Genomic DNA, 13,133 nt, shown 5'->3' with positions numbered 1-13,133 from the left:
TTTTGGCCCAATCCTCTAGTTTGTCTAGGTCCTTCTGTATCCTATCCTTACCCTCCAGTGTATCTACCACTCCTCCCAGTTTAGTGTCATCTGCAAACTTGCTGAGGGTGCAATCCACGCCATCCTCCAGATCACTTAATGAAGATATTGAACAAAACCGGCCCCAGGACCAACCCTTGGGGACTCCGCTTGATACCGGCTGCCAACTAGACATGGAGCCATTGATCACTACCTGGTGAGCCTGCCGATCTAGCCAGCTTTCTATCCACCTTATAGTCCATTCATCCAGCCCATACTTCTTTAACTTGCTGGCAAGAATACTGTGGGAGACTGTGTCAAAAGCTTTGCTAAAGTCAAGGAATAACACATCCACTGCTTTCCCCTCATCCACAGAGCCAGTTATCGTGTCATAGAAGGCAATTATATTAGTCAGGCATGATGTGCCCTTGGTGAATCCATGCTGACTGTTCCTGATCACTTTCCTCTCCTCTAAGTGCTTCAGAATTGATTCCTTGAGGACCTGCTTAACAGAGCCTTGTGGTAGACCACTCTTTGTCAGGGACCCCTCAGCTCTGGAACAAGTTTTCCCTCCGATCTGACCATCAGAGCCTACTGTAAAGCACATCTATCTGAGGGTATGTCTACACAGCAAAGAAAAACCCATGGCTGGCCCATGCCAGCTGACTTGGGCTCGCGGGGCTCAGGCTGTGGGGTGGTTTTGTTGTCGTGTAGATTTCCAGACTTGGGCTGGAACCCAAACTCTGGGACCCTCCCACCTTGCAGGGTCCTAGAGTCAAAGCTCTAGCCCAAACCCAGATGTCCACACAGGCTGTGCCCCACAAGTAGGGTTGCTAACCCTCCAGGATTGTCCTGGTGTCTCCAGGAATTAAAGATTAAGTCTTGTGAGAAACCTCCAGGAATATGTCCAACCAAAATTGGCAACCCTACCCGCAAGCCCAAGTTGGTTGGCACGGTCCAGTAGTGGGTGTCTAGTTGTTGTGTAGCCATCTCAGGGGGATACAGTTTGTGGTGGGAAGGAGATTTTGGTGTTCTGCTGGCTGCTGAATTTGATCTGCCTTTGTAATTTATGGTAGGGGCATCTGCAGCCTTGGATAGGTGCCACCCCTTTGTATTATAGAGATGTAACTGAATAATGATGGTATTGCCTAAAGGCCCCAACAGAGATTGAGACCCCATTGTGGAAGGGCTGGTTAGTCAGAGGAGTTTACAATATAAATTAAGACACAATAAGCTGAAGTAACAAAAACAAATTGTGGGGGTGAGGTGGCAGATGAGGGTAAAAGCAATAGGAACACCAGGTCGTGTGCTCAGTTTGTAGGTCTGAGATTCTTTTTTATAGCTATAAATGATCAGAAGATGTTGATAGTGTCAATAATCTTCATTGGCTGCCTGTCCAGCCATTATCAACTGGCAAGTTACCTTGCGTCTCTCAGTAGATTTAGATTTGAGGATGGATTTGTGGACAGGGTTGCTGCTTTATGGATTAATTTGGGGACTCCTAACTCTTGTGAGGGTGTTGCTGGGTGTGTTGTATACAAGCCCTTTTAGATAGTTGGCAACAGGCCCTTCAAATGCTAGTTGCTAGTCCTTAAGGGTGCCCAGGGAATGCACACTTGTCCAGTAATAAATGACAGAAAGGAAAGACTGTAAAAATCCAAGGTACAAAGTCTTTATCAATTAGTTACAGAAAGAAAGTGCACAGCAGTTTCTAACTCAGGCCCAGATCCTGCAAAGATTTTTGCATGTGTTTAACACAGGAATAGTCCCATAGAATCTCCATTAGAGTACCCCTCCTCTTTCACTGAATGATTGATGTTCCATTCCTTCCCCCACCTGCTGGTGTCTCACTTCTTCCCTCAAAATGCACCACATACGAGTGCCCACCCGCCACTCCTTTCTCCTGTGACTGAGATTGGATGACAGGGTGCCTTCCATGCCCTCCTTTCCAGACAGAAGATGGAAAGGAGGAACCTGAAAACAATGGCAAATGGAGGCAGGCCACCAGGCACCCTAGAAGATAACTCCATGTAAGGGAAAGGGAACTTAGCATCTGTAGGAAGGACCAAAGTCTTAAGTGTGGGGAGAAAGGGTCTTTGTTCCCTCGTCATTGGTACCAACACATGGAGCCAAGGATACTTATTGACTCTTCTCTCCGAGATGCTGGAAAAATCCCTTTCCCCTCCCTTTTAGGGGTAGTGGGAATATGTGAGAGAAGGGATTTGGGAATTTTCCCTCATCTGCAGAGAGGGGAAACTGGGGAAGGTAAAAAAACATTTTCCCCCACCCTGCCCCACAAGGGGCCAAGAAAAAGAGGGAACTTCAGAATAACCATTTTCCACCCCCTGTCTGAAGCTGGGGCCTGTATGTGATCAGTGAGACATCTTCACCCTTCTTGTCCTGGGGTTTTTGTGAAGAAAGAGCCACTGGGCCCTAGAAGATCTACTCTGTTCCCCACTGAATCCAGGGAATGGGGTTCTGTGGGGACAGGGCCAAAGAATGGATCCCCAAGATGGACAATAGGCTGACATTCTATCTTTAGGTCTTAAATTTTGAGTGTTGGTGCTGGTTTTGGGTGATGCATTTTTAAGATTAGGTTTCAAATTTATTATGCACTTTATGCTTTAAACAAGGGTCTATTTTATTGTTTGCCACCTGATGTTGCTGAATTTGAAGGGCTGTGTGTGTGTGGGGGGAAATTCTAGAGGCCATCAAAAAGGTGGGTGATATGTTCTCTTGTTTACATGAAGGTCAAAGTGGCCAGAGCCTTGTCCCTTTGAAAGTCAAGCCTCTAAGTTTTATTTTCCTGCTGCCTTCACCATCTATTGAGTGTGTGACCATATTTGGCCAAATTAGTTCCCACAAACTCAGTCTGATTGGAGCCACTCCTGCTCCTGAAATATCAGATGGTAGGGTTAGCCTGTAGGGACTTTTTACATCTGTGACTAGCCCAAGAAGTTGTAAACTTTCCCCTCTAATTCAGATCACCCAGAAGTCAGTCCAGCTTTTGTCACAAGAAACTTATAGATTCCAAGGCCAGCAGGGACCAACATGATCATTTAGTCAGATCTCCTATATAGCATAAGCCATAGAACTTTCCAAAATTCCTAGAGCAGATCGTTTAGAAAAAATCCAACCTTGATTTAAAAATTGTCATTGATGGAGAATCCACCACAATCCTTGGTAAATTGTTCCAATGATTACTCTCACTGTTGACTTTATGCTCATTTCCAGTCTGAATTTGTCTAGCTTCAGCTTCCAGCCATTGCCTTTCTCTGCTAGATTGAAGAGCCCATTATCAAATATATGTTTGCCATGTGGGCACTTAGATGGCAATCAAGTCACCTCTTAACCTTCTCTGTTAAGCAAAATAGATTGTACTCCTTGAGTGTATCACTATAAGGCATGCTTCCTAATCCTTTAGTAACTCTCATGGCTCTTCTCTGAACCCTCTCCAATTTATCAACATCTGCCTTGAGTAGTCGACACCAGAACTGGACACAGTATTCCATCAGCAGTCACACTAGGGCCAAACACAGAGGTAAAATAACTATCTACTTCTACTTGATATTCCTCTGTTTGTTTATCCAAGGATAGCATTAGCTCTTTTGACCACAGTGTTGCACTGGGAGCTCATGTTCAGCTGATTATCCACCACGATCCCCAAATCTTTCCCGAGTCACTGCTAATGTCAGATACACTAATATTAGGCTATTGCAATAGCCTAGTCTTAGGACTTGCTGTGAGTACCCCCAGCAGATTTAGACAGTGAAGGATAGGGTTTCTCATCTTCTGTATGGGACTGCTTGTTATGGGTGCACAACCACCTGTGTTCAGCAGCACTGGCTACTCATTGTCTTCTGGGTACAATTGAAGGTGTTGACTAAGTCCTTAAAGCCTGAAATGGTCTGGGACCCCGTTACTTCAGGGGTCACCTCTTGCCCTATGTCTTGTCATAGAAATTTCTATTGCTTCCTTAGGGTGACACTTCAGGGACTGGTGGCCGAGCTTGCTCTGTGGAGGAGCTGGGCCTCTTCTCCTGAGGCTTAACCTGGCTGTTTTCAGGGCATGTTATAAAGTATGTTTGTTTTGTTTGGCTTTGATTGTTTTCTAACCTATAACATCCTCCAGACTGGCTGAAGTCACTGTTGCTGCAGAGGCTTCCTGGGTGCAACAGTAGCAGCAACTTGTTAGGCAATCTTTTTTGAGCACCTGTAGATCCAATTCTTAAATGGGACAAACGCTGAGGTCTTGACTCAGTTTTTACACAGTCTTTAAGCAGGTCAAATGCCCATTGATTTCAGATGCTCAGATACCACAGGCCTGGGCATGGTGGAAGACCATCTGTACAGAACAGCATGAGCACTGGGTAAGAATTCAGGGTGCGGCACTTCACAATTTGTGTAACTGCTGGGTGATAAGTGCTTAACTCTGCTTAAATATTAGGAAAATAATTAGCCCCCCCCCCTTTCCCCTGGGTATAAGAATAGTTGCACTCTGGAACTGTCAAGGCTGTCTTGAATCATCTGCACTGGAAATGTGCAAGGCTAGGCTTGAACCAAATGTACCAGGGATGACAGGTACCAAAGCTAATTCTGCCAGGAGGCCGGGAGAGGGTCAAGATGATTTGCTGTAGGTCCTTTCCCAAACAAATGATTCTGTAGCTTTAACGTAGCTTTGCCAACGAGTTAGCAAAGGCTCCTTTCTGGCTTGACCGTTGCTCCCTGCTGCACATAATTGGCACTTCTGGAAGCATGTCAGCTCCTGTCAGTCAGTTGGGATCCAGTATTTCTGGAAGTGGTGATTTAGTGCAGCAGGGAGTGGGCAGTATAACAATCCTTTGGTTGAAAGGAGGTGTTTGTAAATATACCTCCAGCAACCCAGGCACAGTTGTACCACTGTGACTAAACTCATAATATCCACCTGTAGACTTTGCCAGGTAGTTGCTGGGATGGGAATTTTCATTATTATCTCAGTTTGAATTCCATGGCTTAGTTTGCTTGCCCTGTTTTTACATGTGGTCACATTCTGCTCCATCTGATCAATGTAAATCTGGAGTAACACCATTCACTTCAGTGGAGTTACTCCTAAGACCACTGCAAGTGGGATCAGAACCTGTCCCATAGAAGGTAGAAAAGACTCTTGAAATAGGTTTCAGAGGAACAGCCGTGTTAGTCTGTATTCGCAAAAAGAAAAGGAGTACTTGTGGCACCTTAGAGACTAACCAATTTATTTGAGCATGAGCTTTCGTGAGCTACAGCTCACTTCATCAGATGTTTACCGTGGAAACTGCAGCAGACTTTATATACACACAGAGAATATGAAACAATACCTCCTCCCACCCCACAGGACAGTGGGGTGGGAGGAGGTATTGTTTCATATTCTCTGTGTGTATATAAAGTCTGCTGCAGTTTCCACGGTAAACATCTGATGAAGTGAGCTGTAGCTCACGAAAGCTCATGCTCAAATAAATTGGTTAGTCTCTAAGGTGCCACAAGTACTCCTTTTCTTTTTACTCTTGAAATAGTTTATTCAATAGGTCAAAACAAACTAGTTCCATTTCTCTTCTGCTTGTTCATTAGCAGAACTTAACTTCAGAAAAATTCAGGCTTCCTGTAAAGCTGTTCAGCTGGGGTACCCAAGCTGCAGGCTCAAGATGCTTTCTCTCACTTGCCCCAAACTCCTGTGCCATGCCAGCTATGGAGTTTGTTTCCAGAAAGGATGAAATAAGGACTGGTAAGAATAGGTATCATGCCCAGACCTTGGGTGAAAGGCTGGCCCCACTGAAGTCAGTGGAAGTTTTGCCATTAACTTCATTGGGATCAGGAATTAACCCCTGATGTGTTTGTGGAGGGCATTAGGAGAAAAGTTGATGAATGTTTCCTATTAAACAGGATGAAGGGAGAATATATGATGTGCTCCTGACAGGACTGGGGATATATGGAAGACATCCTTTTCCAACTCTAAATATCACAGCTGTGGTATCTGAATTTGTTCCCATAATGGTAAAGTTTGTTCCCTCTATCAATCAGTGGGATAGCCAGCAGTTCCTGCTTCTCTCTCAGACTTTTATTTCTTTTCACCAGTCTGCCCCTGTCTGGTCTCTAAAGTCTGGGGCCCCATGGTCCACTAGAAGTTTTCTCAAAAAAAAAAAAAAAAAAAGGAGTACTTGTGGCACCTTAGAGACTAACCAATTTATTTGAGCATGAGCTTTCGTGAGCCACAGCTCACTTCATCAGATGTGTACCGTGGAAACTGCAGCAGACTTTATATACACACAGAGAATATGAAACAATACCTCCTCCCACCCCACTGTCCTGCTGGTAATAGCTTATCTAAAGTGATCAGCAGGTGGGCCATTTCCAGCACAAATCCAGGTTTTCTCACCCTCCACCCCCCCACACAAATTCACTCTCCTGCTGGTGCTAGCCCATCCAAAGTGACAACTCTTTACATAATCAAGTCGGGCTATTTCCTGCATAGATCCAGGTTTTCTCACTTCCCCCCCACCCCCATACACACACAAACTCACTCTCCTGCTGGTAATAGCTCATCTAAACTGACCACTCTCCAAGTTTAAATCCAAGTTAAACCAAAATATCTGGGGGGGGGGGGTAAGGAAAAAACAAGAGGAAACAGGCTACCTTGCATAATGACTTAGCCACTCCCAGTCTCTATTTAAGCCTAAATTAATAGTATCCAATTTGCAAATGAATTCCAATTCAGCAGTTTCTCGCTGGAGTCTGGATTTGAAGTTTTTTTGTTTTAAGATAGCGACCTTTTCTGCAATTCATTTCCAAGGCCACTTCACTGATCCTTTTTCTTCTCTAAAGCTGCTTCCTGTTTTCTTTTGTCAGGCTTTTTAAATGATATTTACTGCAACCAATGAATTACTTTGCTCCTGGAGCAGTTGCCAAATTTTTAATACAGTTGTTTATATCTTAATTGGTCATTCACTATTTTATGAGATTTAAAAATTAAAGTCCAAGCTGTCCTGTCACAACCCAAAACCAGACTATGGTTTCCAGTTATGCAAAGCAGCACACATGAATAAAGCACATTAGAAGAGCTCTCGATTTCTAGGGAGTGAACTATGAATACACTGTTTGAAGGAGAGATTCTGTCTAGTTTGAGAAGACGCTTTATTTAGAAAGATAGTGTGGCTAAATGAAGGACTCCACTTTTAGATTAAATTAACCCATAAACCAATGGGGGACAAAACATGCCCAGCATATTACCCAAGTGGTGATATACAAATCCATCGCATACCTTTCTGGTTTAACTCAGTGAAATCACTGAACGTGCCTTTAAGTGGAGAATAAGGCCCAAGTTTTCAACCGGGATGCCTAAAGTTAGGCACCTAAGCTGCTTAAATAAGGCCTAAATAAAACTGGCCTGTCTTTTGTGGGTGCTCAGCTCCGCTGAAAATCAGTTCACTGTTTGGATGCCTAAATATGAATCTAGATGTCTGACTTTAGGTACCCCAATTTGAAAAAGGAAATGGCCTAAATGTAAACTGTGCTCTGGTGTTTGCGTGACATGTTCACACACTGTAAGACAATACCAGACACTTGGTTCCATGAACTTAGCTCAAGTTGCCAGTATTTAAAACTAATCACAACTTGACAGAGGAAGCTGTTTTTAGCAGGGAGTTATTGCTTAACAAAGAAATGGATTTGAACTGAAAATCATAAACACAAGGTAGAATATGATCTGCTGTCCCCTTTCCCTGTTTAATTCCTGCCTTGTTGTATTAGAATAAGGAGCTAACAGAGGACAAGGTATCAGCATTTTCACTACCATGCCACCAAGAGTTTTTCTGAGCAGTTGTGATGACAGGGCAGACTCCTGCAGCCTTGTCTACACAAGCATGCACACTGTTGCTACCAGCTGCATGGATGTAAGCAATAGAGGGATGCTTTCAGAGAAGACGCCCTCTGGAGACACCGCTTTAGGGGAAGTGGCAAGTGCCTGGCCTTGCTGCTGTCCACAAAGAAGCAGGTAGAAGTAACATGCTACCCTAAGAACAGGAAAGGCTCTTCTCCATCATGCCCTCCCTAGAGCTCCATTAGTGTGGATTGAGTAAATGGAGACATGAGCTTGGATTAGGATTCTACCTAGGTACGTATATGGCCTTCGCTCCCAGTGTATCTAAGTGTGTCTCACAATCATTAATGGGTTTGATCCTCACAACCCTCCTGCATGTTTCCCTTACTTAACAGATGGAACTAAGGCCCAAATTAGACTGAGTGGCTCACCAAAAGTCACACAGGGTATCTGTGGCTGAACAGTGATCAAGCCCCAGTCTCTTGAGGCCCATGCCTGTGCTTTATCTACCAGGCCATCCTTTCTGCCATAATGGGGAGAGACTGAAAGGGGAGACTGATAGTCCATTGTATACAGTAGAAAGATAAAACAGAGTGAATTTATCTAGATCTTTATATGGCCTCCTTTAATACAGAGTCTGAGCACCTCACAATCTGTAAAGTACTTGTCCTCTCACCAACCTGTGAGGCAGGGAAGCGCTGTTATTCCTACTTTATAAATGGGGACCTGAGGCTCAGTGACTTGCCCAAGGTCACACAGGAAATCTGTGCAGCAGCTGACACTTGAACCCAGCTCTCCCAAGTCCTAAGTTAATGCCCAGCCACTGGACAAAAAGAAGGGACTAGTAGGTCTTTGGTTTTGCCCCTTCTACAATATATTGGATTGTCCAAGAGGCCTCAGTCTGGCCTTCCAAATGATGACTCCTGCTGATTGTGCAACACTGGCTTGCTCCACCGTTCCCTTGTCGTCATCTTTCTCTTGCAGTCCCTTCTGTCCCCTGTTGTATCTTGACATGAGATTGAGCCCTTTGAGGTAGGGACTAGCTGTTCTTCTGTTTAATGCATGTACAGAAGTTTGCACAATGGGACCCTGATTGTGGGTCTCTAGAGCTGCCTGAGATCCAAATAATTAACACCCTTATTTAACACCTGTGTGTGCAATCAATAGAACTGACATGTGTCAGATCCATCTGTGCACATGAACCAGATTTTACCAGCCATTTTCACAAGTAGCATCTTGTCTATTGACGTTAACGGAACTCCTTGTGTATTGGTGATAACTCCAAACTGTTAAAGGGGGCAGAATCTGGCTCATTAGGTGTTAGTGCTCAAAAGGTGCCCAGAAAGACCTACACACAAACTGCAGATGCGTTTTAGAAATGGGCCAAGCCAATTAACTAGTGATGGAAAGATGCCTAAACACTGCTATGAAGAGTTCTGTGGTGGAGATATGAGCCTGTGCTCCTGCTCCATCAGTTGCTGCTCCTGCACATCCCCTTCCACCGACTTTGCTGGTCTTCAGCTCTTCAAGTCTTTTAGCCTGGGTACATTCATGTATATTGTTTCTAAAAGTTCCTGGGAGAGAATCTGGGGGGTAAAGTTTTGCTGCAAAGCATATCTTCAGACATCTGTTTGTACTTACTGCGCAAGTATTTAGCACAGAGCAGCACATACTTGTCTATAGCTCTGAGGCGAAAGTGAATTCTAAAAGGTATTAAACAGCATCTTAAATATGAACAGGATAGCCTGGAAAATCTTGTAGGCGAGGTTTGTTCTTTTTGGTTGTATATTTAAGACCCAGTCCTGTTTCCCCTGAAATCAAGAGCTGCCAATTCAGCCCTGTATCAGCGCTGAGCCCAGAGACCATGGAGGTGTAGCTTGTGCCTCTTCTACCCCGGGGACCTTGTCACAGGTTAGAGCAGTTCCTTGGGCTGCCCTAATTTGTACCCAACATGCAATGGTCCTTACCACTCAAGATTAGGTGGGGCTGAGGCATGCCTCCCACCTGTTATAGTCACTTCTGATGCCCATATACCAGAAGCTCTTATGGGGGGGACATAGCATATGCTCTTATGGGGGGGACATAGCTATGCTGGCTCTGTTCCTGTTGGGGAGGCCTCCTACTCCAGTGTGATATTCCTTGGCGGAATCTGAGGGGTGATTTCCTCATACATTTGAAATCCTATTAACTGACCATGTAGCCTAGGGGAAAGGCTAACCTGCAACACAGCCAGTAACAACTTCAAACATGTTAGGTCTAGTTTGTATTTAAAAGGTTTTCCAGGTTAGCTATGCTAGTACAGGTATGCTGGCAAGCCCTCCTAGTGTAGACATGGATTATACCAGTAAAAGTGGTTATGTGGGTATAGTTCAGATAGGTTCATTGACTGAAATGAGTTATATTGGCAAAACCACTTTTATGTTGCTATACCTGTGTCTACACCTGGGCTTTTGCAGGTATAGAAATGTCACCAAATAACACCCATCCCAACTGATGTTAATTTTGCTGCAAAAATTTCCAGTGTCAAACTGGCCTTAGCCAGAGACTTGACTTAAGTGTTGAGAGGGCTTTTCAATCACATGATGCTAACTCAATGGAGTGGACATGAATGAAAAACCACACTCTTTCCACCCATCAAGACATGGCCAAAGACAGCAGCCATCTTAAGGCAAAGGGCCCATATACAAGGAGGCTTTCAAACTAGACGCCAGTCTGCAGTTGTTTTTGATAACCTGAGTTGTTGTTCCCCAAGCCACAAAAATCAGTTTGTGAGATGTGGGAGTATTTTTTCTTAGATTCATAGCTATTTAGGTCAGAAGGGACCACTATGATCATCTAGTCTGACCTCCTGCACAACGCAGGCCACAGAATTTCACCCACCACTCCTGCAAAAAACGTCACACCTATATCTGTGCTACTGAAGTCCTCAAATCGTGGTTTAAAGACTTCAAGGAGCAGAGAATCCTCCAGCAAGTGACCCGTGCCCCATGCTACAAAGGAAGGCGAAAAACCTCCAGGGCCTTTTCCAATCTGCCCTGGAGGAAAATTCCTTCCCAACCCCAAATACGGTGATCAGCTAAACCCTGAGCATATGGGCAAGATTCATCAGCCAGATACTACAGAAAATTCTTCTCTGGGTAACTCGGATCCCACCCCATCTAATATCCCATCACAGGCCATTGGGCCTATTTACCATGAATATTTAATTACCAAAACCATGTTATCCCATCATACCATCTCCTCCATAAACTTATCGAGTTTAATCTTAAAGCCAGATATATCTTTTGCTCCCACTGCTTCCCTTGGAAGGCTATTCCAAAACTTCACTCTGATGGTTAGAAACCTTCGTCTAATTTCTAGTCTAAATTTCCTGGTGGCCAGTTTATATCCATTTGTTCTTGTGTCCACACTGGTACTGAGCTTAAATAATTCCTCTCCCTCTCCGGTATTTATCCCTCTGATATATTTATAGAGAGCAATCATACCTCAACCTTCTTTTAGTTAGGCTAAACAAGCCAAGCGTCTTGAGTCTCCTTTCATAAGACAAGTTTTCCATTCCTCGCATCATCCTAGTAGCCCTTCTCTGTACCTGTTCCAGTTTGAATTCATCCTTCTTAAACATGGGAGACCAGAACTGCACACAGCATTCCAATTGAGGTCTCACAGTGCCTTGTATAATGGTACTAAAACCTCCTTATCCCTATTGGAAATACCTCTCCTGATGCATCCCAAGACGCATTAGCTTTTTTCACAGCCATATCACATTGGCGGCTCATGATCATGGTCATCCTATGATCAACCAGTACTCCGAGGTCCTTTTCCTCCTCCGTTACTTCTAATTGATGCGTCTCCAGCTTATAACTAAAATTCTTGTTATTAATCCCTAAATGCATGACCTTACACTTCTCACTATTAAATTTCATCCTATTACTATTACTCCAGTTTACAAGGTCATCCAGATCCTCCTGTAGGATATCCCTGTCCTTCTCTAAATTGGCAATACCTCCCAGCTTTGTATCATCCGCAAACTTTATTAGCACACTCCTGCTTTTTGTGCCAAGGTCAGTACTAAAAAGATTAAATAAGATTGGTCCCAAAACCGATCCTTGAGGAACTCCACTGGTAACCTCCCTCCAGCCTGATAGTTCACCTTTCAGTAGGACCCGTTGTAGTCTCCCCTTTAACCAATTCCTTATCCACCTTTCAATTTTCCTATTGATCCCCATCTTATCCAGTTTAACTAATAATTCCCCATGTGGCACATTATCAAATGCCTTACTAAAATCTAGGTAAATTAGATCCATTGCGTTTCCTTTGTCTACAAAATCTGTTACTTTCTCAAAGAAGGAGATCAGGTTGGTTTGGCACGATCTACCTTTTGTAAAACCATGTTGCATTTTGTCCCATTTACCATTGACTTCAATGTCCTTAACTACCTTCTCCTTCAAAATTTTTTCCAAGACCTTGCATACTACAGATGTCAAACTAAAAGGCCTATAATTACCCGGATCACTTTTTTTCCCTTTCTTAAAAATATTTGTTTGAAGGCAAAGTCAGTCTGTGCTTGCTTCCTAACAGACAAGCCCAGACAACTACATGATATTCTAAAAGGAGGAGCTCACTTAAGTTTTTCAGAGTTACCTTTTGAAGAGATACAATCAATTCCATTGCTAGGAGCTCAGTAGTTAGGATTTTAAGTCTGATTTAGGTAATTTTGAACCACCAGAGAATATCCTGTGCCTTGTTCTTATCTTCAGAATTGAATTGTTTAGCTGTTACAAAAGATTAATGTAATCTGTGCATCTATGAAATTGGATTCTGAAACTTTTTACTAAGTGTAGTAATTCTAATATGTAAAATAAGACATACATTGACCTGCATTGTTACACTTATGGTGGGAGAAGGAATCCAGCAGGGGTTATCTCAATGAAGCTGTGTCCCTTTACACCAGCTGAGGATATGACCCTATAATCTGAAACCCCTGATGTTACAGAAACACAACATTTGGAGGCATGACATTTTAGAGAAGTCGTCATTCAGGAGAACTTCTTTCACTATGTCACACTGTCTGGAATGTCTCATGACTGTGAGTGCCTACCTCAGGCCAAACCGTCAAAACCAGGGCAGACATCCCTAACTGTTGTATGTTCTATAATTAGATTTCACCAACCCAGTAACACACATGGACTCCTGGCTCATTGTATTAGTCATAGATTGGAGAGCCCAAGATGACTGTCTATCTTGCCACCAAGGCAAGTTGAACGCAGTGATAAATGGTCACTTACACC

This window comes from Caretta caretta, chromosome 1 (genome assembly GCF_965140235.1).
Source record: "Caretta caretta isolate rCarCar2 chromosome 1, rCarCar1.hap1, whole genome shotgun sequence".
NCBI lineage: Eukaryota > Metazoa > Chordata > Testudines > Cheloniidae > Caretta > Caretta caretta.
The sequence above is the reverse complement of the archived record's forward strand: the minus strand, read 5'-3'. Positions refer to the sequence as shown.